Source organism: Typopeltis vanoorti, chromosome 16, assembly GCF_054136105.1.
Source record: "Typopeltis vanoorti isolate ZY-2024b chromosome 16, IOZ_Tvanoo_1.0, whole genome shotgun sequence".
In the NCBI taxonomy this organism is placed as follows: Eukaryota; Metazoa; Arthropoda; class Arachnida; order Uropygi; family Thelyphonidae; genus Typopeltis; species Typopeltis vanoorti.
The window spans coordinates 80,790,078-80,816,909 of NC_143564.1; the positions used below are offsets into that span (position 1 = coordinate 80,790,078).

General features: G+C 36.6%; 1 protein-coding gene across 1 annotated transcript in view; it reads right to left on the reverse strand.

Moving 5' to 3' along the window:
- The window catches only part of Smn (survival motor neuron), a 110,393-nt gene that overhangs the window by 34,897 nt on the left and 48,664 nt on the right, over positions 1 to 26,832 (reverse strand). The gene's annotated exons all lie outside the window — the stretch shown is intronic.

The following is a 26,832-nucleotide window of genomic DNA, read 5'->3' on the forward strand; positions in this document are numbered from 1 at the left end:
CACCTGCTTTCCACGTCCTAGTTCAACCAAAAGTGTATCAAAGCAATTGAAAAAAAAAAAAAAAAAAAAAAGGGAGCTTATTGCATGTGGCTTGCATCAAGAACTCCAGCTTCATACTTTGACTATCCCAAAGCAAACAACATGCAAATCCAAATCTGATTTCATAAAGTCTAACAGCAAAAAAAAATTTCCTCCTGTCCAAATGGAAGACATTCTCGTCCTGTACTTCAACCTCTTTCTCATAACATCACTGTTACTTCACCCAAAGATAAAACTGACTTATTGGCATCTTCTTCTCAAACTCCTCCAGATATGACCAAAGGAAATCACCAGAAGTTTTTCACTGAAAAGAAATCAGAAAATTATTAAATAACTTGGATACTAGTCTTCTGGTCCTGATGGCATCTCACCAAATGTTCTCAAGTGTTTCAGAGTTAACACTCATCCTGCATCATTACTATAATCTCATAATCATGCTATTCCAAAAAAAGGGAGATAGCAGTCTACCAACCATCATCTCAGTCCTCTACAAAATAATGGAGAAAGTCATCATTTAGATTATACTTGGTCTTTCTCTATTGTCTTTCTTTGCAAGTTATTGTAGATGGCTTTGGGCTTCACCATCGATGCTACAGTGCCTAAAGGCTGTGTCCCATCACCTACTCTTTTTCTCATGTTTATAAATTATCTACTCACAATCACCACTAACCCAATCCTACAGATTCTCTTTTGTTTAAGAGGCTAATTTACACCCAACCAGCTCTTAACGATATACAAATGCCAAATATGCCCATGCTTAGAATACTGCTAACATTAGCTCGATGAGCCTCTCTTACAGATGCAGTGTTTCAGCAATGTCTATTCTATAGGTATTTCCAGTCGCTTCTCTAATGAACTGGGAACCATCAATCCTCCACTTTCTGTTGCCCTGCTAATACAAAAGCAGCAGCTGCCCAGCATCACCTTACAACTGCAAACACACCAAACCCTGCTTCTCTTCTATTCTATCCATCCGTGTTCGCTGAAAGTCTTCCTCAAGTATTCCAAAACAACTACAACCTGCAGCTCTTAAAAAACCATTTCCATCCTATTCTGTCGCACACATATCACTGATATGTTTATAGGTCCCTCGACTTCTTTAAAAATTTACTAAATAAAATGAGAATTGCACATCTATTCAGCTTTCCTGAACTTATTTCCATATCTTCTGAAATGAAAATGAGAAGTTCTGAAACAGGACTAACTGCTCATCAAAACTTTCAACAATTAGCTCTGATCAAGAGTATTTTAATAATAAGATGTGATACCTTTTCATTACTTGAAAATGGGAAATATATGACTTCTGCATTAATACCTTGGTTTCGCTTCTGGTCTAGTTCCCACTGATGATACCTCAAAGGTCAAAACCAGTCTGGGTAGCGGCCGTTAGCATTACACACACCCAAAAGGATGTGTGCTTTGCATTATGGGATATTAAGGAAAGTAATGAGAACTCAGTCCACTTTTGCTACGAGTTTCCCTAGTCCTGAAGATATTTCAGGCGCAAACTTTGTTTGCCTACACTTGGATAAAGGATTAAAATAAATATATAATTTATAGTCTAACCAAGTGAAAAAAAAAAAAAAAAAAAACTTCCAACAAATTTAACTTCTCATAGTTGACAGTGAAGGTTGGTGGAAACGGAACACCCATGTAAGTGATATGTTGGGTAGATTTCAGCAAAAAAATGAGAAAATTGGCAGACGGTATTTTTTATTTTATTTTTTTACTTGTTTATTAGGTCTTCAATACTGTCAGATCTAACATTAATGTCTTCTAGGGCACTATTAATTGCATTTATAGATACAGCTCGGTGTCCTCGTAGACAGGCTTATATGTTAGTTATGCATTACTAAATCACTTAAGGAATTGACAACGTAGATACGAATATAAATTAAATTACACTTTAATTTCCGATATTTCGGCAACATTGCAACCTCAACAAATTTGGTTGTATGAGAGTGCCCCAAATTTGGGAGGCTTACATCAGCAGACCTTCAGCCCAACGGCCAAGAACACCTACTTAGCCCGCCAGAGGGCACCATCAATACTTTTAGGAGAACAATAGCTTCATCACTTCATTCTCAGTTACTGTGTTGTAGTGCCTACGTGCATGTGCCTTTTTTTGTAAGTTCCTTTTAAAGATGGCAACGTGACGTTGCCGAAATATCGGAAATATTTATTAAAGTGTAATTTAATTTATATTCGTATCTACGTTATCAATTCCTTAAGTGATTTAGCTCAGTGTCTTGTCTGCCATTTTTAATCCAAACACTTGCTTTGCTCTTCATTCCATTCTCATTTTGTTTAAGTTACCATACTACTTTAGATCAGTTCCTCTTCAGCATTCTTAAAAGCTAGTAATGTCAAGTTGCCTTTATTATTTTCAAAATAGTTCTGCAAATAACATCATTATTCACTCCTTACTTCTCTCATGTGCAGTCTACAATCTACGATTTTACGATCACTTTAAAACTGATTTGAGCATAGGCTTACATGGTCAACTTTCAATATAGTAAACACCATCATAAACAAACAAAACAACAGTCATCTAAAATCCTATGGCATCAATGCTATTCCAAAACCAATATGCCACAGAATCAACCACTATAAAAGTAACTAATGATTTTGTCATTCACAAGTTAACTACAGTTAAATTTGACTATACATTGGAAATTTTTATTTTAATTAAGTCTATACCATAATTTTAATTATGGTATAGACATGACATTATACCATAAAATGTAGGACCCCCTTTTCCTGCAATGACTACAGCAATTCTATGGAGCATGCTTTCTGCAAGCGTGCAATAAACAATCAATGGGAATTTTGGACCATTCTTCTTGTATTCATCCCGCAAATTTTCAATAACGTTGAGATCAGGGCTCGGTGGAGGTAAGTCGAGTGTGGTGATGTATATCCATAAACCATGCAGTTACAGCAGAAGCCTTATGACATCTCTCTGAAAGAGACAATAGTCAGTTTCGTAGAAAGGGCCCAAAATAGGAAGAATTGCATTATCCAAAATGTTCAGATACCTCTTAGAGTTCAATGTTCATGGCACTACTAACAGTGAACCAGGAAACAGCACCATACCATCACACTGCCACCTCCGAATTTCACAGTTGGGGTTATGCACTCTGGTAAGACACTCCATCAGGCATCAGCTGCACCCACAACCTGTCCATCTACTCGGTAGAAGGTATAGCCTGATTCGTCGCTACATAACAAAGTTTTCCAAGCTTCCACGTCCCACTGTACAAACTCTTTGCACCACTAAAGACAATGCTGCATGTTTGTTCAGGTAATGTGAGGCTTGCATATTGTGGTCTTACCATGGAAACTCATGTTGTGAACCTTGGTTCTGAATGTTTTTGTCAGATTTGTGTTCCAGTTAATGCCCAGAACTCTGCATTCAACATGTCGACCAATAAATGATAGTTTTTACATATTATCCTTCACAGCACCCTATGGTCAAATTTGGTGAGTGTGGTGGATTGTCCAATGCAAATGCAGTTGACCTGGGATGTCTCAATTTGCCAAACAGATAAGCATGCAACATGTCATTTTATCACAATGCCTCTTTCAAACTCCATTAGTTCTTCTTGCAGCCATTTCACCCAGACACAGTTGCACCTACTTGGGAGTATCATATTCCTCCAATTTAAACAGCTACAAACACTTGACTCATTACATGGCATGATGCACCTTTCCCATGGGGGATGTCTGTTATGTTCTTTCCAAGCAATGTATATACAGAGCTTGACAGATTATATAAATCCTACTTGACAAACAAATTTACTCACCCAATAACCTTGTTGTTTTTTTAATGATATTAGAAATAAGCTAGAGACCAAACATGGAACTTTTTCAAGCCACTTCAGGCCTCCAAATAAGCAGGATGATGCTTTCACATGCTGCAATGACATTCATCTCCCAACAACAAATGGGAAAGGAATATGTTCAATTTTGTGTTTAGGTGGGAAAGAATTTCACTGTTCAGTGTGAGACTACCACATCGCTTAATGGATGCTGAAATGACTTGAGAAGAGTGATGTGTTTGGTCTCTACAGATACTGCTATGGCCACTGTTCATCAGAATTGGCATTCAATACCCCCCCCCCCCCCGTCCAAACACACACACACACACACACACACACACACACAGTGCATCACCAAACTTAACTTTCTCTACCTCTTTGTCGACTCCTTTCACTGCTACTCTCTGGAATAGTCTGCTATTTTATGTGTTTCCCAAAGAATACAATCCACAGCTCTTCAAGTCAAGTATGAACAAGTTTCTTCTTATCCGTCGACAGTACCTAGTGTAATATAGGTTAACTATCCTCTGTAGACATGCTCTCCCATATATAAAATTGATATATATCAGAGAGTAAATGTTTTTATATTTCTCTCACACATACACACACAAAATGGAAAATAAAAGATAACACAACTGTGATACATGGAGCAGTTAAGGGGAGAGAGAAGAAACCTGCTAATGTTTTCTTGGACATCTTGAGTTTAATCTTTGGGGGAAAATAGTATGAGGAAGGCTGTCCAAAGAAAAAGAGGCAGATAAAAGAGGAGAAACAAAAGTTGGTAAGTTTGACCATCAGATACTTGAGTCTTAACCAATTTCGAGTTAAGGGGAAAATGGTGGATAGTACCAATTGAAAACAACGAGGGAAAAGATATAGCACAGAAAAAAAAAGTCAATGAGAAAAATGATTGGAGTGAGACTGTAAAACATTATCTCTTTAATAAATTACCTCCTCAGTAGCGCAAGCATTTTTGTAGGGAAAGAAAAATTTTAACAGCACTTCTCCCAATGTGAGAAAAGCATTATAGGAATGGAATGAATTTGGGGTTTTCTGGAAGCTGAGAAGACTACAGTGTGGTGGTACCGGCCCAAGAAGAGATGAATTTGAATGGGGATCTGAGTATTATCAAAAGTGAAGCGGTACCTTAATTATGAAAAATAAGACAGGAACTATGATTTGGTAGAATTAAAGTTAACAAGTTTCCATCAGCCAACTAGGGAATGGAAAGAAGTTTAATGTTTAAGGCAGCAATTATATAGATTTTCAAAGCATAGAACAGCTGACTACCAAGATCAGCATGGAATAAACTAGATATTTTGAACAGCAGAATGCAGTCAATTCAAACTTCAAATATAAAAGCATATGCTGGTCAGCTGCAAGACAGAATAACTGGATGGATGGTCAGTTGTTAAGTAACTTCCTGTACATTTATACTTTTATCAATATGAGAGTACAAAGTGGATAACTAATGAACTCAGATCAATTCTTAAGATAAACCATACAAACAGCACTGTTAATGATACCTGAAATGCCCAAATGCAAATTTTTTTTTTCTATGGTAAGCACCATTGACAATCTTTCATCATCACACCTGTATCGCAAGCTCTCTAGACACCTAACACTGAAATCAGCATTATATAAATCCTTCTTTCCATTAAACACAGACCACAGATCCTACATCACTCTTTCTACATGTGTATTGATTCATTTCATTAACCATCATAGCGTGGTAGGAGACTTACAATCTTCACCTTCTTGCTTTTCAGTTTTTGCCCTTTCTCTCCTAACAACTCCTTTACATCCTCCCTCATAGAATACATCTCACCTTTCGAATCATTTGTGCCACCCAAGACAAATCAGTTCCTCCGTCTTATCTTTTTGCATTTGGATGGCATGACTAATATCAGGAATTTTTACACCAGGGAACATGATTTTGTCACACTTTCATTAAGTACTCCACTGATCGCTGAGGTTCCATTTGTAATTTTTTCCTTCACTTTTTTTTTTTGTTGTTGTTCGCTCGATCTTTATTACTACTTTGGACCACCTGCTTCTTTTTCTTCTTAGCCCTGGTAATTTCTTGCTGCTTCTGCCATTTTTCAATTTTGCACTTTGTCCTGTGAAGGATAACATTCAAGTGCACTATTTCTTTATTTCCATTTCACTCTCCTCTATTTCCACAGCTGCAATGTTCAACATTAATTCTGATATTTTCCAACCTACCATTTATATTGTCCACTCTACTAGCATTTGCTGCAATCATCTAACAGGCACTCACTTTTGAAACATTTAATACACTCTTATCCAGTTTCAATTTCCTTCCACATATCCTTTAATTTTCACAATGAATACATTTCACACACACTGCATACATTTCACACACAAAGGTCGTGGGTTCGAGTCCCACCAGACATGGATGTTTTGATTGTCTGTGAAAATGCTAGGGTGGTGCGCAGTAGATGGCATTGGTGTAGATAATGGTAGCAACAGTTCGCTGTAGTTGGTGGAGAGTGAGAGCTATCCACATTGAATGGTGAACTACATGGAGGTGTAAAAACATGGTTATATTTTTATATCCGCGTCAGCTGCAGCATTTGTAAAATTTGCTGTTATTTTAATTTTTCCTTAATTATTGTATATACATATATATGCTACCTAGAGCCAATTCTTTTTCCTTTATGTTTCTAACTCACTTATGCTGAATTGACGTTCCCCCCCCCTTCTGCCTTGCCTTAATCCTTATCGCAAATATGACCGGCTTCAAATTAATTGCCGCCAGCCACACATCTGTGACTTATTCAGTCCCTTAAGCTCTTCAAGCCTGGCAAATTTATTTATTTTTCGACTGCACTAGCCAGACTGAATTTCTGAGGGTGAGGGATTGAAATTTGAAATATCAGCAATGCAAGGGCTCGTAACTATAACAGATACTTCTATTTACCTTATTTAACACTTAAGCTAGTCGTGGCTATATCCCACCAGCACACAAGTTCGTAATTTTTTTTCGAGATAGTGCATTGGCAAGACTCAGATCAGTGTTTTGTTTAAAAAGTCATTTATTTTAATAATGATATAAATACATGTTAGACAAGTATTTAGTTATGGCTATCCTTCCTAGCTTACCTAAATCCTGATTATCACACTATTAAATATCATATACCATCATACATTCCAATACTATACATTACTCTATTATACAACACAGTATTATACATAATTAAGACAAACACTTATTTCATACCTTCACACAGTTGCACATATCCCTAGAAAAGGGTATCAATATATTACAGCTGCAATCTACTCACAGATCTTTCCTTACAAACAGTCTGTTTTTTGTAAGGAAAGTTCTGTTAGGATACCTCATACCTTTGTCTTGATTAGGATGCTTCTTGTTCTCACCTGAACATCACAGCTATTCATTCATCTTTAGTAGCAGCTCGAGCAATATCTTTCCTTTTCTTCTGTGGTCGACAACTGGATGCTTTTTCTTACAAATAAATTACTGGGGAGACTGAATGCTCCCCAGGAACAATCCATAACTGAGGTTTCACTCTCAAGACCTTTCCATTGGTTCCCAGCCACAGGTGCTGACGGCCGCAGAGAAGCATGGCAACTTTGGAACTTCTCAGAACACTCGAGAAGTCCGGGGATTCTCAGGCGAATCCTGGAGACCGAGTGAATGGCATCTCCTACTCACCAGGTCGTTTAAACAAACTTTCCATTCTTTGTCTTTTCCTCTGCAAATTTCGCACCTATCCTCAGGCATGCCGACGTCACTTTCACACTATTTTTCCAAGGTCTGTTCTTGATGGGTTTTTTTTCAACTTTCTGTGACATTTTCCTTCAGTGAGTTTCTTTTGTTCTCTACTAATCTGGGCAACTTGTCTGCTGACTCATTTCAAAGAATAATTCTTCTCCTTTGTTTTGAACATAATAGTTTTACAGGTAATATTAAGTCATTCATATATTATACATTACAACTGATTTTTCATTTATATTTTACATCACTTTACATTATAATTTATGTAATATTATGATTTGAGACCCTTGTAAAATCGAGTCTGGTAAGTAATGGAATAACTTCTTGTGTAGAGGCTTAAGTGCTGTGAGGACATTATGTTGGAGGTTTAATGGATTTTTTACAACACTCAAAAAGAATTAAAATAGAATTTAATACTTCCTATATTTCGTCCTAGTCACTAGGACATCTACAGGGATTACAAAAACAATTAATTTGTTTTTGTAATCCCTGTAGTTGTAATCAATCTAGTTGTTTCCCGCTCACAAGTCCGAAACAGTGAATTGTAAAATAAAGGATCAGGCAGCACTTTTTAACAAAAAATTAAAACACATTATTAAACACATAACATGCACACAAAAACTTACAATACTAAGCCCAATCACGTGGGTGACACTAAAGTCCTATCTAGGTGGAGCGCCCTCTAAGGGTGGTCGTAGGTGGCCTGGAATGTAAGGTGGGACCTCTGGTGATGAGTGTTTCCCAAATCTTCGGAAGCTTAATGCAACAGTATTTATTTAGATTTGGTTGGTTTCTGAGAGCTGCTGCTGCTTCTAAAAAAAGTCTCTCTTTCTTGAATTTGCTGTGGTGGAGCATGGTGGTTTTCTTCCATGATACTCTGTGGGTGGTGTCCATCACATGGTCAGCCAAGCCTGAATGGCCATAGTTGTGTTTAACGATGCACGACTTGTGTTCCTCCAGGCGGATGGATGCTGATCTGCCTGTCTGTCCAAAGTACGCAAGCTTACAGGAACAGGGTACTTTGTAAACTCCAGGCAGAGAGAGAGCTGATCTTTTGTAGACACTTGCTACCCTTATCCGGTCTATGAAAGATCAGCTCCCTCCTCTCTCTCTCTCTCTCTGCCTGGAGTTTTCCTTTTCCCGAATGTTGAAAGATTTCGATGTCTGAAAATTCCTGATCATTCATGAATACTTCCATGTTTAAAAATACATGGCTTGGTCACTGACATTTGCTACACAGATGTTAGTTAGGCGTTCTGGGTCTGACCTTATCGACGCATTCACAAATATTCTCCTCAGATTATTTCCACTATAAAATATTTATTCATGAAAAATGCTTAGAAAACTAAAATGACAAATTCCAGGAAGACACCTCGCGGCCTGACAGTTGAGAAACACTGATATAGAGGAAGCAATATTAAATTGTATACCTAAGATAAGGTGGTTCATCAGGTAGGAGTCAGATGAGTAAAATTAAATGTGAACTGCAGAAGAAGAAAATGCTGTGAAGAAAATAGGTGTCAGTTTAATGTTGAGAAATGTGAAGTTATGCATTTTGGAATAAATAGATTACAAGCTGTATACCACATTGATGGAACTCTACGCCAGAGTAAAATTATTCTGTCAGCTGCGTTATTGTAATATATTCTTTTCTATTCTTTATTACTAATTACGTGTCTTTACTCTATACACTGTTATTCTAATTAGCAGTGTGCGCTTTCTCTCTCGTAACCTTTCTCACTTACCCTACTGTATATTATGTTTATCCACCTTCCGTATTTACTAGTCATATGCCTATGAACACTAGAAAATTTATTTGTAAGACTGTGCCATCCAATATATCAATATTCGGCAATAGACTCAATAAAACGTCCAGTAGATCTCTCTCTCTCTTACTAGTGTAAATTCCTTCAACAAAGTTTACATAAACAGTCGTGGTTCTTAAGTAGTAAAACTGCACTTTTAATATCTAGTTGTTTCCCGCTCACAAGTCCGAAACAGTGAATTGTAAAATAAAGGATCAGGCAGCACTTTTTAACAAAAAATTAAAACACATTATTTACATTAATATGAAATATACATGAATCAAACGACAGGGAGATTGCTTTCTCTACCCATCTATAAAATCTTTAGCATAAAATTAGAATGCTTTTACTTCAACACTAAATAATCTCTTTAACTCCAAAACTTATTTACTCTCTGCTTACAAATTCAACTTATTAAACTTCTAGTTTACTCACAAAGAGGTTAGCTAACTCTCTGCTAAGTTATTTTTACAAATTTGATATCAACTTTTAACATGCCAATTGACTCTCTTATGGACACTTTTTATTACTATTAAACTAATTCTTAACAGTCCATATATAACATAACTCCTAGATTATAAGAGAAAATGTACAAAAAGGATGGAACTTACAGAAGCTGTGTCGTACATTCAGTCAAGAGTCTTACACTAAAGTCTTTCAGGTATTTCTTTCATCTGGAGTTTTAGGCTTCCTTCAGGAGTGTCTTGCTTCAGCGGTATCACGTCAGGATACTGGCAGGCTTTTGGACTGCAATCTGCGGTACTCAAATGGCATATGCATATGGGCAAATTCACCTCTGGATCCTACTTTGGGAACTGGTGTCTCTAACTGCCGACTGCAGATGACTGTAACTGCCGCCGACTGGCTCTCTTCGGTAACAGCGCTTTGCCTTGCTCTCTCAGCAACTGGATCTCAGCTCTCCTCTGTTGACAATTGGACCTGAACACTCTTCTCTCTACCACTGGACCTGGGCTGTCCTGCTTAGTAACTGGGGCCTTGCCTCTCCTCTTTCTCTGTCGCACTGCTCTGGTTCTGACTGCCTCTCCTCTGACGACAACTGGAAGCCACTTATGCTCGTCTCAGTCCCCTTTTATTTTCCTGTTCTCTGGACCATGCACTAAGGGTCGTAAACCCTGAAGAATTCGGCATGACTCTTTCATCTTCTTTTAAGTTCGACCTGCTCTTTGTTCTCCTCTGAGTACTCCTTTTTTTTTTTTTTTTTATCTTGCCGGTCAGCAGAAACTTGTCCGAACCTAGTGGCACTCTTAGATATTAACTTTAAAGGTGTTATGTGCCGAGCTCGCAAACAACTTTCTCATACACATAACTGTAAACAACTTTCTTGTGCTCTTACATATAGCTATATACAAAGTTCCGATGGCAAAGCATTGCCTTTGACATTAATATTTAGCAAAATATACATAGAAACAAATAAGGTTATTTACAGTTCTCATGAGACTTGACCTAAAAACTAAGGTAGCGCCCCCCTTAAGATTACTTGACTATTTATAAAGTCTTGATACATTCATGTCTGGATTACTGTGCTCAAGTCTGGTTCCCTAGGTTTCTTGGGGGATGAAGAAGCAGCAGAGAGGATTCAGAAGCAAGTGACCAAGATGGTGAGTGGCCTGTAGAATGTTCCCTATGAGGATAGATTGAGGAAGTGAAGTTGGTGGATAGGAGAAAAAGATGGGATACGACTATATTATTACTCTATATAATTCCCATTTTACACCATAACTGCAAAGTTTTGAACCACACCGCTTTCAATACCTTATCATATGTCTTTTCCAGATATACAAACATAAATACAAATCCATGCTAACTTTGTTATATTTTCATACATAAACTTGTCATCTTCCCACATTACAAGTGATCTGTATTCAGGGCTGCACTTACTTTTCCTGAGGTGGACAGGGCCCGAGATGCTAGAGTGCCCTTGGGCCCCACTCTAGTTGTTTGGGGCTTTTAAATTAGTCCTAATTTTTCAGGGTACCCAGCTACAGTTTCATGCATCTGTGCATAAGTATAGCCCTGTCTGTATTAAGTTTTGCTGATTTGGAAAAAGCATAAGTCAACAGACGAATCATAAGAGTTATAGCAAAATGGTTTGATGCACAATTAAATTTGTAATAAGCGGGGGAGAGAACCATTTTCATTATTATTCACCATCAATATGAATTATATTATGAAAGAAAGTGGCATTAAACTTGGTATCTACATTTGAGATACTCAACTCTTAAATAAAGAGAGTAGTGATAGCATTCAACACCAAACATGAAGATAAACTTCTGGAGTAGAAGGCAATTCCAAGTAGGTCAAATGTGGGCACACTTTAACATGAGAAAGTGAACAATGAAACATTTGTGCCCATGGTCATACAAAAGGTTCTTTTAAGGAAGAAGTGAAAGAATTTGAGTCATTACAACAGGTAAAGAAAATGGAAAAGGTAATTATGGGAGATCTAAATATCAGAGTAGGAAATGAATTCTGCCAGGCATATAAGAATATTTTCCAAAAATTTGGAGAAAAGGGAAAAGCTAATAATAATGGTAAGTATTTGGTGGATTTCTGTTCAGGAAAGACTATTCACTACTAACACTATGTTTCAACATAGAGATGTGCACAACTTAAGAAAAGACTCTGACTACATCATTGTTGGTAGCAATAAGTTCGTGCTGGTTTAAGATACCAGAATGTACAGAATTTTAAATTGGAAGTGATCATTACTTAATGGCTAAGCAAGATAAAAATGGATAGTGTGTATGGAGGTTTTAAAATGAATCCAAGTTGAGCAGCTTTCAGTATTGTGTATTTGTGACTCAAATACACAAACTTCACTGAAGAAAAAAATGAGTTTTAAAACGAGAACCAAACCTTGGATACAATGGTAAACCCTGAAGAAAACATAGCTTGATTCAGCCAGAGAGACATGTGCCAAAGTGTTTAAGTATAGAGAAATCAGATTCAGGAAGTTAAAAAGGAAGTCAAGGAAAAGAAGAAAGCATATGGAAAGTTCCTGGTATGTAAGTCAGTATGTGCTCTTAGGGAATACAGAGAAAAATGAAAAAAAGCAAAACACTGAGTAAAACAAATCATGGAAAGAGTTTGGTAAGGACACAGAAAATAAATATCAGGAAAGTGGCAAAATTTTCAGGATGCTATTGAAAAAGCTTAGAAATGGAGAAAAAAAAAAGTACTACAAAAGGAATCAAAGATAATAAAGGTGACATGAAAACTGAACATAAGGATATCCTAGAGTAATATGTCATTGCTAGTTTTGAAAGACTTAAATGAAACTAGAAGTGACAGAATCATACTAAAAATTTTTCAAGAGGAATGCAAAGAAGAGTACATGTCAATAATTGAGATAGAAAAAGCAATCAAAAACTTGAAATATAGAAAATATTATTATTATGGGTATCTCCATAGAGTCAGTAGACCCATCGCGGGAAACCCAAACTAGCAAAACAATATCTGTCATCTCTCTTACTGAATTCATTTACAGACGAAGAGCTCATAACTAAGTCAGGCAATGAATTCCACTCATTCACCACCCTCCAGGCAAAAAACCTTGTTCTGACACCTTTGTTAACCACACTCTTCTTTAATTTCCAGGGATGACCTCTTGTTCTTCCATCACTATCACACAGCTGAAACATTTCCCCTGCATCAATCCTATAAAAACCTTTCAGTAATTTAAATGTTTCTATCATATTCCCTCTTCTTCGCCTATCAACCAATCTCTGCAATCCACAAACTCTCAATCTATCAATGTAGGGAGCATTTTTTACATCACTCACCAACTTGGTCACTCTTCTCTGAACCCTCTCCACAGCCTCCTCATCTCCAAGGAATCCAGGTGACCAGACCTGAGCACAGTAATCCAAATGTGGAAGTATCAACGCTTAATAAAGGGAAATAATAACCTCTTTATCTCTGGATGTCAGTGTGTTCCTCAACAACCAAGACATTCGACTAGAAATGCTTAGGTATGCAGGTATAGAAGTTTTGCAGTGCCTACACTGCATAATTCTGAGGGCCTGGTCAGAAGGTCACATTCCAGATAACTGGAGTAAAGCCCTAATAGTTCCCATCTGTTAAAAGGGAATGAAATTGAATGCAAGAATTATTACAATGGAATTTCCCTGCAGAGTGTTCCTAGTAAGATTTATTCGAGTATACTTGAATAGAGATTGAGAAAGATTGTGAAAGAGAAATTTGAAAAAGCTGGTTCAGGACAAATAGAGGTTATCAGGATCAGATTTTCACTTTAAGACAAACAGTTGAGAAATCATGAGAATATGACAAGGATCAAGTTTTTCGAAAAAACACTACAATTTTAATGGGGTAAATGGAACATTATATACAATAAAAAAAAAAAAATCATCTAACGCCTTTTTATTCCCGTATACGGGGAGTAGGCGAGGCCATTTAGCCCTATCTAACTTTTGGAGACTGAGTGGGCAGTTCAATCTCCACTGGTACCAATCAGAGATAGATGGCCCAAGGCTATCACTAATTAAGCGGTACGCAGTGAAGAGAGACGGCTCAAATGTGCCGCCATCTCGTGGTCCCTAACCCTAACACAATATATTTAATGTCTGAAATAATGTGGGTTCTACGGTCGATTTTCTTGAGTTTACGGAACGAAAAACCCGAGTTTCCGGGAGGAAAAACCGGCTTGCCCGTGCCAGAGATCGACTAACTTGGAAACCGGTCGAAAAAAAGCTTAGAAAAATTTCCTCTAGTCGCCGACTAGACTCGAAACCAAGTCTTCCTTCGTGCGGCCAAGCGCCGTGGTGTGTAAACGCCACATCCACTGAGCTACACAGGCTCCTTATATACAATAATACATAGTCTATATTTAAATTTTAAGGCAGCAGTGAGATTTAAAGGAAATACAGGAAGATGATCTGATGTAAAATCAGGGTTAAGACAAATATACACATTATCTCCACTCTTAATCATCATCTATATGGCTCACACCATGAAAGAAAGTGGCATCAAAGATGATATTAGAATTGGATATGTTAAACTTAGCTCTGCTTCTTGCACATGATGATGTACTACTAACACATCTAGTGCAAATCTTCAGGATCCTCAAATTTGAATAACAGTTGAGACAAATTTGGCATGAAAGTCAACAATAAAAAGACCAAACTATGAAATTAGGCAGAAACATTGAACACATCAATTGCATTTTGAATGGAGAGCCTATACAACTATTAAAATGTGGAAATAGATAACAGAATAAGCAAAGCTGGTATGGTAGGTAGTCAGTTGATTAAATTTATATGGAATAAGAAAGATATTAGTCAAACCAGCTTTAAGCCATGGATCAGAGTTCAGTTAGAAATAAAGCTCATGATATCAAAGAGTAGAGATCACAGAGTTTGAAAAAAATTAGGAGAACAGATGGTATCAATGGAGAATCATTAAAAATGAAGATATTAGAAAGCAACTGGACATTGTGAACATTCAAGAAAGTGTAAGCAGAGTTGAGCTAAGGTGGAATTGGCCACTTAAATAGAATAGGTGAGGAAAGGTTAGCAAAACAGGTGTTTGATGCCAAGATGACAGAAAAGACACAGAAGAAGATGAAGGTCTAGATCAGTGGTCGCCAAAGTGGTCAATATCGACCCCCAGGAATCGATATAACATTGTTAGTGTTCGATTCGTTCAGGGGTCGATAGATAGCAAAATATAAGACATCATTGTACAGGTAATATTTAATTTGGTTAACTTGGATTACCTCCATCCTGAATGACAACGCAATTAAGAGTGAATCGTGGGAACAGTGACATGAATAGGACTTGTAAGATGGAGCAAGGTCATGAAAATAGTTACGGAGGCCAATCAAGTAGGCCAAAAGTGACGTATTTACCAATAAACGGATGTTGGTGATTCCTCCCGGCAGGAGCGAGATTGCAACATATGCGTGGTTCTTATTTGATTGAATACGTGTAAGTAAATAAGAACCACGCATATGTTTTTTTGCACATCGACATACAAGTGAGCGTTAATGTTCTAAAATTCATCAACATACATATTATAATTCAACGTTATTCATTCACGAACTAAACTTCTCTATGTTGAAGAGTTGAGCAGGACTGGTAGTAATACCAGTGATATTGATACCAGTAGTTTATTAATATCACTAGTGATAGTAGTAGTAATAGTAATATATACTATATTATACATACAATAAACACTGTAACTATAAAATAAACAATCAAAACTCACATAAGCATCTTTTTTTGCTTGTCCTATTATAATTACATAATAGTAAAATAGAGGGGGTCGATAAAAAGTCAAGAAACTCTTGAAGGGGTCGACGGTCAAAGAAGTTTGGTGACCCCTGGTCTAGATGGATTGATTCATTCAAAAGTGCCTTATAAGCAGGAAATGTTAGACACAACAATATTGGAGTGCTGACAAGCAATAGATTAATGTTAAAAATGAGCTAATTGAAATATGCAGCAGAAAATAGAGAAGGAAATGAAAATGACTAATAAATGTGAGAAGATCAGATCAAATATGTGTAATGACAGTAATGAGTAAGAATTTATTATAATGCTACATCATACTTTACAATTATTTGTGTTTGAATGAAATATTATTATAACCTAGCCCAAAATTGACTTCACCTGAGTAGCGGTATACCAGGGTTACTGAAATTTTTTTCAAAGGCATATGCAGGTACTGAGTTTGGGAAACACTGCCCTAGAGTAAGATTTCTGAATAATGTAAAATATATAATATAATAGAATTCACAAAAATCAAAATCTCTCAACTCACCATAACACTAATGTACTATAAGTTTAAGAAGAAAAGCCAAATGGCTATTTTTTTCTGGCGAAGTTGATAAATTAAGGGGATAAAAATCCCTTATTGTTTTTCAGCCAGTATGCGAAACTCTAAGATCGAAAACTACGATCTAAGCGTTTCATGCCGATGAACTATCGGCGAATCCAAGCGTAAATGACCACTTGGTAGTACCACACCAAGCCAACTCAATGCAAAGGTGGAGTGAGCTCCCTCAGTATTCTTGATATTTTCTCATAATGTAAAAACACACAGCTCCTAGGAGATGTAATACTGCTTTGCATTATGAGGAGAGGTCACTACCCAGACCTGTTTCAACCTTTTTTTGAGGTCTCATCAGTGAGTAGCTAGACCTAGATGATGTCAAGGTTTTAAGTGAAAAGAACTTACATACCTTCTCTATACGAATGCCACTATATGTGTGTGCCACTATATGTATTATAACATATTATAATTAAGAAGAAAAGCCAAACAGCTATTTTTTTCTGGCGAAGTTGATAAATTAAGGGGATAAAAATCCCTTATTGTTTTTCAGCCTTTATAGTCTTCGATCTTAGAGTTTCGCATACTGGCTTTTTGTATGTCTGACAATCATTTCCTACTCTGCTATTTAGATCCCCAACAAGAACCAACTTTTCCTTTTTCATTTGTCAATTGCCTTCTCTAAAGCCTCAAAAAATCCCACCACTTCTACCTTAGAACCTTCTGTGGGGGGACATTGGCACAGGTAAGTCTCATTGTCCAGTTCCCCATTCTGATATTTGCCCACATCACTCTACTTGATACTGCTTGTCAATCAAGAAGATTAGCCTCATATTTTGTGTTCAGTATTATAGCTTCTTTTCCCTGAATATAACATTTTGTATTTATTGCTCAGAAAAATCTCACCAGATTGTCTTTTTTGTTTCAGTCACTCCTATTATGTCGGTCTGGTACTTATCCAATTCTTTAGCTAGCTCCATTTCTTTGAAATTCAGAATTCTTATGTTGATAGTACTGATATTGAACTCAGGTGATGTTGAGTTGGGGTGTGTTTCAGGATTTGTTCCAGTAGCTGACTTTTTGCTGTTCGCCCTAGTTTCCTGGTGAAAACAATGGGGGCGAACTTAACTGAGCAACACCCCACCTTAGCATGAAAATCTGTCATGTTGTACTATCATTATATATTTTGGTTTAAGCCAATAAGAATTCAATTTGTTGAATTGGATTTAAACAGTATTGATGCGAACACAAATTGATAAGAAAACTATTTATTAACTTAAAAGCTAATATTTCGCTGGTATTATATCCAGCATCTTCAGAGCACACAAACAAAGTTTGTTGCAAATGCAAGACAACCACAATTCGTTGTAATAATGGGGCTAGTATAAGTAATTGCGGCATGCAACACAAGACTAAAGTCCTAATACGATGCCATCTAAGTTAAAAAAAAAATAGTAGTCCAAATAGTAGTCTTTGAAAGTTTTGAAAAATAGTAGTCCAAAGTTTGAAAAAATTAAAAATAAATATTAATTTGGTCTTTGTCTCCCAAATCTTTGGTAGATTTATACAGCCATACTTGTTAAGGTATGGAGTATGTTTTAAGGCTTCAGTTGATTCCAGGAACAACCTCTCCGACTTGTAGAAGCTTCTGTGCAGTACTCGTTTTTTTCCCAATTGATCCTGTGTGCTGGGATATCCAAAGCATGGTCTGCCAGACCTGACTTGCCATAACAAAAGTGTCAGATATATTTTTTGTGTTCACTGAGGCAGATGTCCACAGTTCTTCCTGTCTGTCCGTAGTAGGCTCGTTGACAAAAACAGGGCACTTCATACACTCCTGGATGTGATAAAGGAGTGAATTTGTCCTTAGGTGAACAGATGAGAGTTGCCAATTTCACATAAGGTTTAAATACAGTGCACAGTTGGTGTTTGTTAAGTATCCTGGATATCTTTTCAGGTGTGCCTTTAATTTATGAGTTGGTGATAGTTTTGTTACAGTCTTCTGTGGTAGATAGTGGGGGGGATATCTGGGTAGCATTAAGTATTTTATCTATCTTATGGGGATTATAACCATTGGTTAGGAAGGTGTGGTGCAAGTGAGAAAGTTCAGCAGTGTAACACATCTACCTCATTCAGATGTGTTATACACTGGGCTATTTATTGAAAGTTTTTTTTTCACTTAGTTATACCAAGAAATTATAATCTTGTTTTCATTCTTTATCCAAGTGTAAGCAAACTAAGTTTGCATGTGAAGCAACTTCACGATCCTGCTACTTGTATATAACAACTAATGACTCCACATTAATTGCCTCATAATGTCTACGCATTATGGGAAGGGCCACTACCCAGACCAGTTTTGACATTTGAGGTCTCACTCAGTGGGAGCCAGAACTTTCAACAACTAGCTCTAATCCAGTTTATTTTAGTAAAGAGGCATGACACCTTTTGACTACTTGTATATGGGCAATATGACTTCTGAATCACTTCAACCTTGGTATATTTTCTGGATCTGGCTCACACTGGTAACATTTGGGTTTACTTGCTTCCTGGGAAGGTGGTGGAGCAGTTCTGCTCAGTGGCAGGTTTTTGCCTGTTGCTGAATGGAACCACTGCTGAGTTTCCTGTCCTGGAACAATTCAGATCTCGAGTAACGAGTTTAGTAGTGATCCTTTAGGGTCAATAATTGAGATTTACAATGATCTTGTAGATCACTCAGTTTTTGGAGAGGTATCTCTGCATCAATAAAGGTCAAAAAGTCTGGGTAATGGCCCTTCCCATAATGTAGCATTATATGTGTAAAGATATGTGCCTTGCATTATGGGATAAGGCAATTGATGTTGCCTTATCCCATAAGTAGCCCAGCATAAGTATATACAAGTAGCCCAGTTGTAAAGTTACTTCACACACAATGTTTCTTACAACTGGATAAAGGATGAAACCAAGAATATAATTTCTTGGCATCTAACTTATTGGACAATTTAGTGCATTTAATTCTTGTAGACAGGCTTATCAGGTAATCCCAAATTGTGTAAAATTCACACATCGTTTTGTTTCACAAAAAGCTCTCCGTATCTATAACCACGCCAGCTACGCTTTGCTTCGGGAACAAATCGCCGCCACGCGGTTTCTCATAGTGGACATTAACAAAGCTATTCGTGCTTATGAAGAAGAGCTGTCGTGCACTTTAAATCACGAGCTTTGGTCAATTTTAAATGATGTCTAATGTACCACAGCAGACAAAGAATTTGAAAAAATATGAGGTCGACAGATCAAAAAATTCGAAAAATTAAAAAAGAACTCTACCGTCAATCCAAAAATTCCTACCAACACCGTAATCAACCTTTCTTCAGTCAACTTGAAGCCTGGAGCACTCAACACGCTTTCACCTGGCCACAACTTTGGCAATGCTCCTAGAAAAATACCTAGTGAGGATATTATGATCCAGATTGAACGTGGAATCGCCAACCTTCTGAATCAAATCACCAACAGTGTAAGACTGGATGTAGCTTGTGTACTTTCCAAAGCTAGACCACCAAAAACCAACATATCCAACAAGGAATATAAAGCTCTGCAGGAAATGAGGAATAATAAAGAAATAGTTATCACCAAAGCGGATAAGGGAAATACAACTGCAGTACTTAACCAAAAGGACTACACAGGTAAGCTTAATGCTGTTCTATTAGATCGGGTTACTTACCTCCCAATCGAATCCAATTGCAAGCTCCTTAAGAAAGCCACTTCTTGGCCTGTAGTAGAAGTTACCAACAAACAAAGTTTTTAACTGTAGACCCCCCCCAATATTTATGCACTCCCAAAAATACATAAAAAAATGTGCCATTACATCCCATAGTAGATGACATTGATTCTCCCACATACAAATTAGCTAAACATTTGGCCACTTCAAAGCCAGCACAGAAAACCTTACACTCCAGCATACTGACATAATGGTCAGCTTTGACGTCTCCTCCTTATTCACAAATGTCCCACTCAAGGAAACTTTAGAGCTAATCCAAGCTAAATTTTCTCCCCATATCTCAGCCCTATTTCAGTTCACAATGAACTCAGGCTATTTCATTTGGCAAGGAAAATTCTACAAACAAATAGAGGGGAAAGCCATGGGTTCACCAATCTCCCCACCCTTGGCCAATTTCTTTATGGAGACCTTTGAAGAAAAAGCCTTAAACTCAGCCCCACAAAAACCAACCATATGGCTCCGCTACGTTGATGATGTGTCCGCTATTTGGCCACATGGCTCTGAAACACTCCTCTCCTTCCTTACACACTTAAACAACCAACACTCCAGAATCAAGTTCACCCTGGAAAAAGAGGAAAACAACAGCCTCCCTTTCCTAGACACACTAGTCACCTGCCAGCCTGATGGAACCTTGGTTTTCTCAGTTTACAGAAAACCCACCCATACAGGCAGGTACATTCACCAACAATCCTCCCCTCCCTCACAACAATATGGAGTGGTGAAAACACTATACAACAGGGCTAAACTATTCTGTTCTAATGACAAGGCCCTAAACACTGAACTAAATCACATCCTCAACACTTTCTCAGCCAATAGCTACCCTCCCCAAAAAATATTGAAACCAACAAACCACAATCCCCCCCTCCTCCCCTCCACAACAAGGATTACTCTAAATCCATCACCATTCCCTACATCCGAAGCACATCTGAAAAAAAAATTACCAAAATCTTAAAAAAACATGCCGACCTCCTGTTACAGACCATACAGAAAATCAGCATCCCTTATCCACTCGACTAAAGACCAACCACTTCCCCTAGACCTACCTGGTGTATACCAGGTCCCTTGCTGTAAGCTGTCCTACTTTGGCCAAACAGGCAGGACAGCGAATATCAGAATTTCGGAACACAAGGACTACATCCGTTTTCACAAGTACAGCCACTCTGGTCTTGCAGACCATGCTCTGGATACACGCCACAGAGTAAGGTGGAAGAAAGCGACAGTAATACACCGTAGCAAATACAAATTCGAAAAAATATTCATGAAATCAGTCTCAGCCCTAAGATTCTAAACTTCAACAAATTTGGTTGTATGAGACTGCCCCAAATTTGGGAGGCTTACATCATCAGACCTTCAGCCCAACGGCCAAGAACACCTACTTAGCCCGCTAGGGGGGCACCATAAGGACTTTTAGGAGAACAATAGCTTCATCACTTCACTCTCAGTTTATATAGAACAGAATAGTTTAGCCCTGTTGTATAGTGTTTTCACCACTCCATATTGTTGTGAGGGAGGGGGGAATTGTTGGTGAATGTACCTGCCTGCATGGGTGGGTTTTCTGTAAACTGTGTTGTAGTGCCTACGTGCCTTTTTTTGCAAGTTCCTTTTGAAGATGGCAATGTGACATTGCCAAAATATCGGAAATATTTATTAAAGTGTAATTTAATTTATATTCTTATCTACGTTGTCAATTCCTTAAGTGATTTAGTAATTAAGGTAGTGCATTTAAATTAGCATTCTACCAATGTTATACAGTCAACTCTTGTGACAGCAATATTACAGTGGATGAATGCACTATAACAAATTACAAACAGTCCTATCCAAAGTCTCACATTGTGATAAATGAAATTACAGCATCATATATACTATAAAACAAACTGTATACGTTTGGTCCTCATTTGTTTCAGAGAGTTGACCATACTTCCCAAAATGAATCAAATACAACTCTTCAGGAATCTTTAAGCAAACTGAGTAGCTGCTGTAACAAATTTAATATGAAAAACAATAAAAAGTCCTATGATATAGGACAGAAACATGAGAGAAAAATGATCACTAGTGTAAAATAAAATCTCTCATGATATGACATCATAATTTATGTTCGTTTTTAAGTTTTTTTTTTTTTTGTTTTTTTTTGTCGTTGTTTAGGAGAATGTGCTTAGAATGATGTTACATTTTTTGACTGAAATAATCTTTTCTGTAAAAATATTGTATTGAACCTTTTTTAAAATAACGTGGTACGTGAAGTCATCATAAGGCTATTAAGTAATGTTAAATCAGTAAGTCTAAGATTAATGACATTTTCATCTATGGCAATTCCAAGAATTGCCATAGATGAAATTTCCAAAGATGCACAAAAGATAACATCATCATGCCCAAATGTCAATACATGACCATAGTTGCAACGGATGAAGAGTTCCAAAGAAGCATGAAGAATGATGTCAGCACGTCCAAAGGTTAATAGGTGACCACTGTTGAGAAATGAGCACAATGGAGGTCTGGGCCTATATATGGAAGTTCATCAGAAAGAATCTCATCTTAGGATTTTTTTGCTGTTCTCTTACCTGAGTTGCCATCACCGTTCACTGTCAGAAGTTGAAAGAGAAGTGTTATTTGTCTTAGGATTTTATATGTCTATTGTCTCAAAAGGAAGGAGCTGTATGCCATGTTAAGGATCCTATAAGAAAAGGCATAGTCAACAATTCTGACAAGAAATTTAGCAGGAAAACAGGAACCAGTCAGCAAGTAGAAAGAAAGACAAGAAGACTTACATGTAAACAAAAGGTTAATGTGAAAGACTGTCTGCTGATTAAGAACTGTAAGTAGTTGTAATGCTGAACAATGTATATCAAGTGTATGTTTGCGAGATATTGTATATTAATGGTGAATTAGGCATAACCAAGGTATGTCATATATTCAAGTAATGTTATGACAAATTGTGAGTTAGCCTAGAACTAAAGCTTAGAGTGGGAAGAATTGAGATTAGCAAGATAACTAACTATTTTGTGTATATACTGTATCATTCTGTAAATATTCCTTTAGACATAAATGATTTGTAAATAACACATCGGACTGAACCTATCAATGCACTATCCTAAAAAATTCGAACCTGCATAAGATAGAAGTTTATGATTTATATTTAAGCTATGACTAGTTTAAGAATAATATAAGCATGGAATAAGGACGATATCTGTTTGTCTTTGGTTTAATATCTTATTATCTCACACTCAACATATAGTCTAACTCGCACAGTCATTAAACAAATAAATTTGTTAAACTACAGAGCACGAGAAGTGGGATGTAATAGAAATAGATATATGGCAGCAGGTCCATAGCCAAGGCAGCTGACTATTAACAATAATTTAAAGAGAAAGCAAAGGCAGAGCATGGTAGTGGAAGTACGTAGTATAACAAAAAGCACAGTCAACAAGATTAAATATACTTTAACAACGGAGACCCTACAGAAAAGTATTTTCGGCTCCTTAGGTGCAATTTTCAGTAACAATGGCAAATCAAATATCATATCCATCTTACTTTTGTTTTAGGCTCAGAGGTGGTCTGTCATAGCCAAGTAATTTCTTAGAAATCTGACTATTAAAAACTTAATATAAGTTTGATTATGATGGGACAGTTAAGCCTACCTTCATTGTCTGATATGAGTAAAATTGCACACATTCTTCTGGTCAGGAGGCTTGCTTTGTGTTATGAAAAATCCTGCTATCCTGTATGAAATTATCTAACTCACTTTCACCTGAAAAGCCCTAATAAAGCTATACTGTAAAGAATTTGAATCCAGTTCTTTCCAACCAGAGTACTGTTAATATCAAGCAATGGAGTCTTCATAAAATCTGGAAATAGATAATACAATAGGCAAAGTTTGGATGCGGGAGCCAGCTGAATAAATTTGTATAGAATAAACAGTAAACTAGTAGTACGATGGGTGGTCTGAAAAGTTCTTGGCCTAACAATGAAAAAACGAATTTATAATTTCAAAATTATTTTTATTTTTCAACATAATCTCCCTTAAGACTCATACATTTATTCCAGCAATGCTCCAGCAACATTATCCCGTCCCAGTAGTGGTTCTCAGTAAGATCTGCAAAATGCCCATCTACAGCTGCAATCACCTCTTGATTAGAAGAAAAATGCTGACCAGTGAAGAAGGTTTAGTTTTTGAAGAGATAGAAGTCAGAAGGAACCAAATCTGGGGAATAAGGCAGATGTTCCAACAATTCATAGTGCAGATCCCTTAATTTTCCCATTGCCAAAACACCTTTGTGGGCAGATGAATTGTCCTGATGAAAGATGATTTTTTCTTCTGCAAACCGGGTCTTTTCTCGCGAATTTTTTCGTCTAGTCTGGTTAAAGGAGCTGTCTGAAGTAAAAATGTTTTTACTTCAGACAGCTGTATAAAACAAATGGATGCTTGTAACAGATGTACCAACTTAAAAAAAAAAAAAAAAAAAAAATCTTGTCGATAGAGTTACCATCTATGGTCGAGGCTGAGAACTTTTCACACCACCCTCATATACAGCACAGCATTCAAACGAATTTTAACTTATGGATCTGAGAGATAGATTAGAAATAAAACATTTCATCGAATACTAGTGATCACATCCATACACACAAAGGGTCTAAGAAAAAGCAGCAAGGTGCATAGAGATGGCATCAATGGTAAAATCACGTTAAAAATGAAGATATTAGAAAGGAAGATGAAATTGGTAGCATTCAAAACTATTCATGGAGAGCAAATAATCTAAGGTGGTAATAATCACTTGAACAGAAAGGGAGAAGAAAGGTTGTTTAGCAAAACAGGTTTCACATCAGGAGATGAGAAGAGATAAAGATCCAGAGGAAAACATCTCAGGGATTGATGCAGTTAGAAGCATCATATATAAGATTAAATGCTTCTGAAGATCTGACAATTAAGATTAGCTTTTGGAGAAAACTATTGATAGGAAGCTAGTAATGATGTAGACTCAATCCCATAGTATAATCAAATTATCCTGTACATTCCTTGAGAATATAAATAAGGAAATTGATGAAGTTTTTTTTAACCTAATGTCCTTATCTCACCAAAGCATGATGGCTTACATGAGCAAGAGATGAAATATGATTCAAGTGATAACAAGGTCTTTGGGTGAGTGCATAATGGCAGCTAATTTAAAATAGGATGTGAAAGTGGTCTGGACATTACTTTTTTTTTTTTTTTTTGAGGCTTCTGTTTAATTTTTCAGAAATGCACTAGATTAATGGCATGATCCAAACTTATTCGAATCAGATTTCTTTCGTGAGTACTCATTGTGTATATACAGTTAACCCTTGAAGAAAGCGGGTTTGAACTGCGCAGATCCACTTATGTTTTTTTGTTTGAATAAATATATTGGAAATTTTTTTGGAGATTTGTGACAATACGAAAAAACTCTCAGATGAACTGCATAGCATATAAATACCGAAAAAATTAAGAAAAAAGTTAGGTGTGTCATGAATCCTTAAAACATATGTAGATACCAGTCTATTTTATAATTTAATACCATAAAATATACACAAATCTATTATAAAAAGTTAAAATTTATCAAAACTTAAACACACAAACACTTAGACCAACCATACATGGCACCATTCACAGTCAAGAAATGTGAACATAAAGATGCAGTAATAAATCATAACTGCATAAAGTTAGCTGTTACTAATTAGTTAAATTAATTAGCATAAAATAAATTTTATAACCATTCATTAATTAGCGTATAGGCTAGGCTACCACTAAGTAATTGTATTGATCGCACTAGGCTACCAAAAGGCCTAGAATGAATCCTACCTTTAATCGTTACCCCTGTAAATAAATTTAATTTCTTTTTCACATATTTTCATTTTCAATGTCTAGTGTTAGTAATACGTAAAACCATCAACAGTGTTTTGTATCACATAAGACAATATTGAGGTAGGCACTGACAGACATATGATTCATCTTGTAAACTTACAGTACCAATAAATACAGTAAAGTATTTATTTTAAAGTAATGTATTTTCACTTCCTTGTGATTTTCTTTTCTCTAGCTTGCTTTATTGTAAAAATATTATTTCATGACACCTCCATTATATTATATAGTATATAATCCATACATGCCATACAAAATATGTATTAATCAACTATGTTATTGGTAAGGCTTTGTCAACAGTAGGCTATTAGTTAAGCTTTACATGGATTTTCGAACAACACGGGGGATCGGCACTCCTAACCCATACATTGTTCAGGGGATCAACTGCACTTGTAAAGCTTCCTTTTCATGCCCTCCCAACGAAAGGTGTCTCTTATCATTCATTAAGGTTATACCAAGTTCCTTGTTCTTGTGAAATTCTGGCAGATTAGAAGTTGCAAAATTATATGAATTAAACTGAATCTGAATCTAATATTGTAGTGAAAGTCATGCTATAGCTGACTTTCACTACAATTAACATTATAAACACTCATTATACTAAGCAGTCCTGGTCAAATCCTATAAACAATGCTATTCTTAAAAAAATAACAAACTGCCACAATTACGAAATATTACGAGTGTTCCTGTAAGTTTTCTATACAGAAAGTAAATTATGTATAGTGCTGGTCTGAAACTATTAGCACTACATAGAGGAATAAGTGGAAGAAAACCAAAACACTTCACTACAAAAAATTCTAATCTGAAAAACTAAAGAATATAGTGAGGTTCTTGTGAATATGCCTCTAAAATTCTCATTAACTTTTAATATAAATGAATGTATGTGATCTGTAAATTTAGGAATACTGCTTTTGGAATTAAAAGCAGAAGACAGAAATATCCACTACTAATTTTGACACTCATCTGCACTA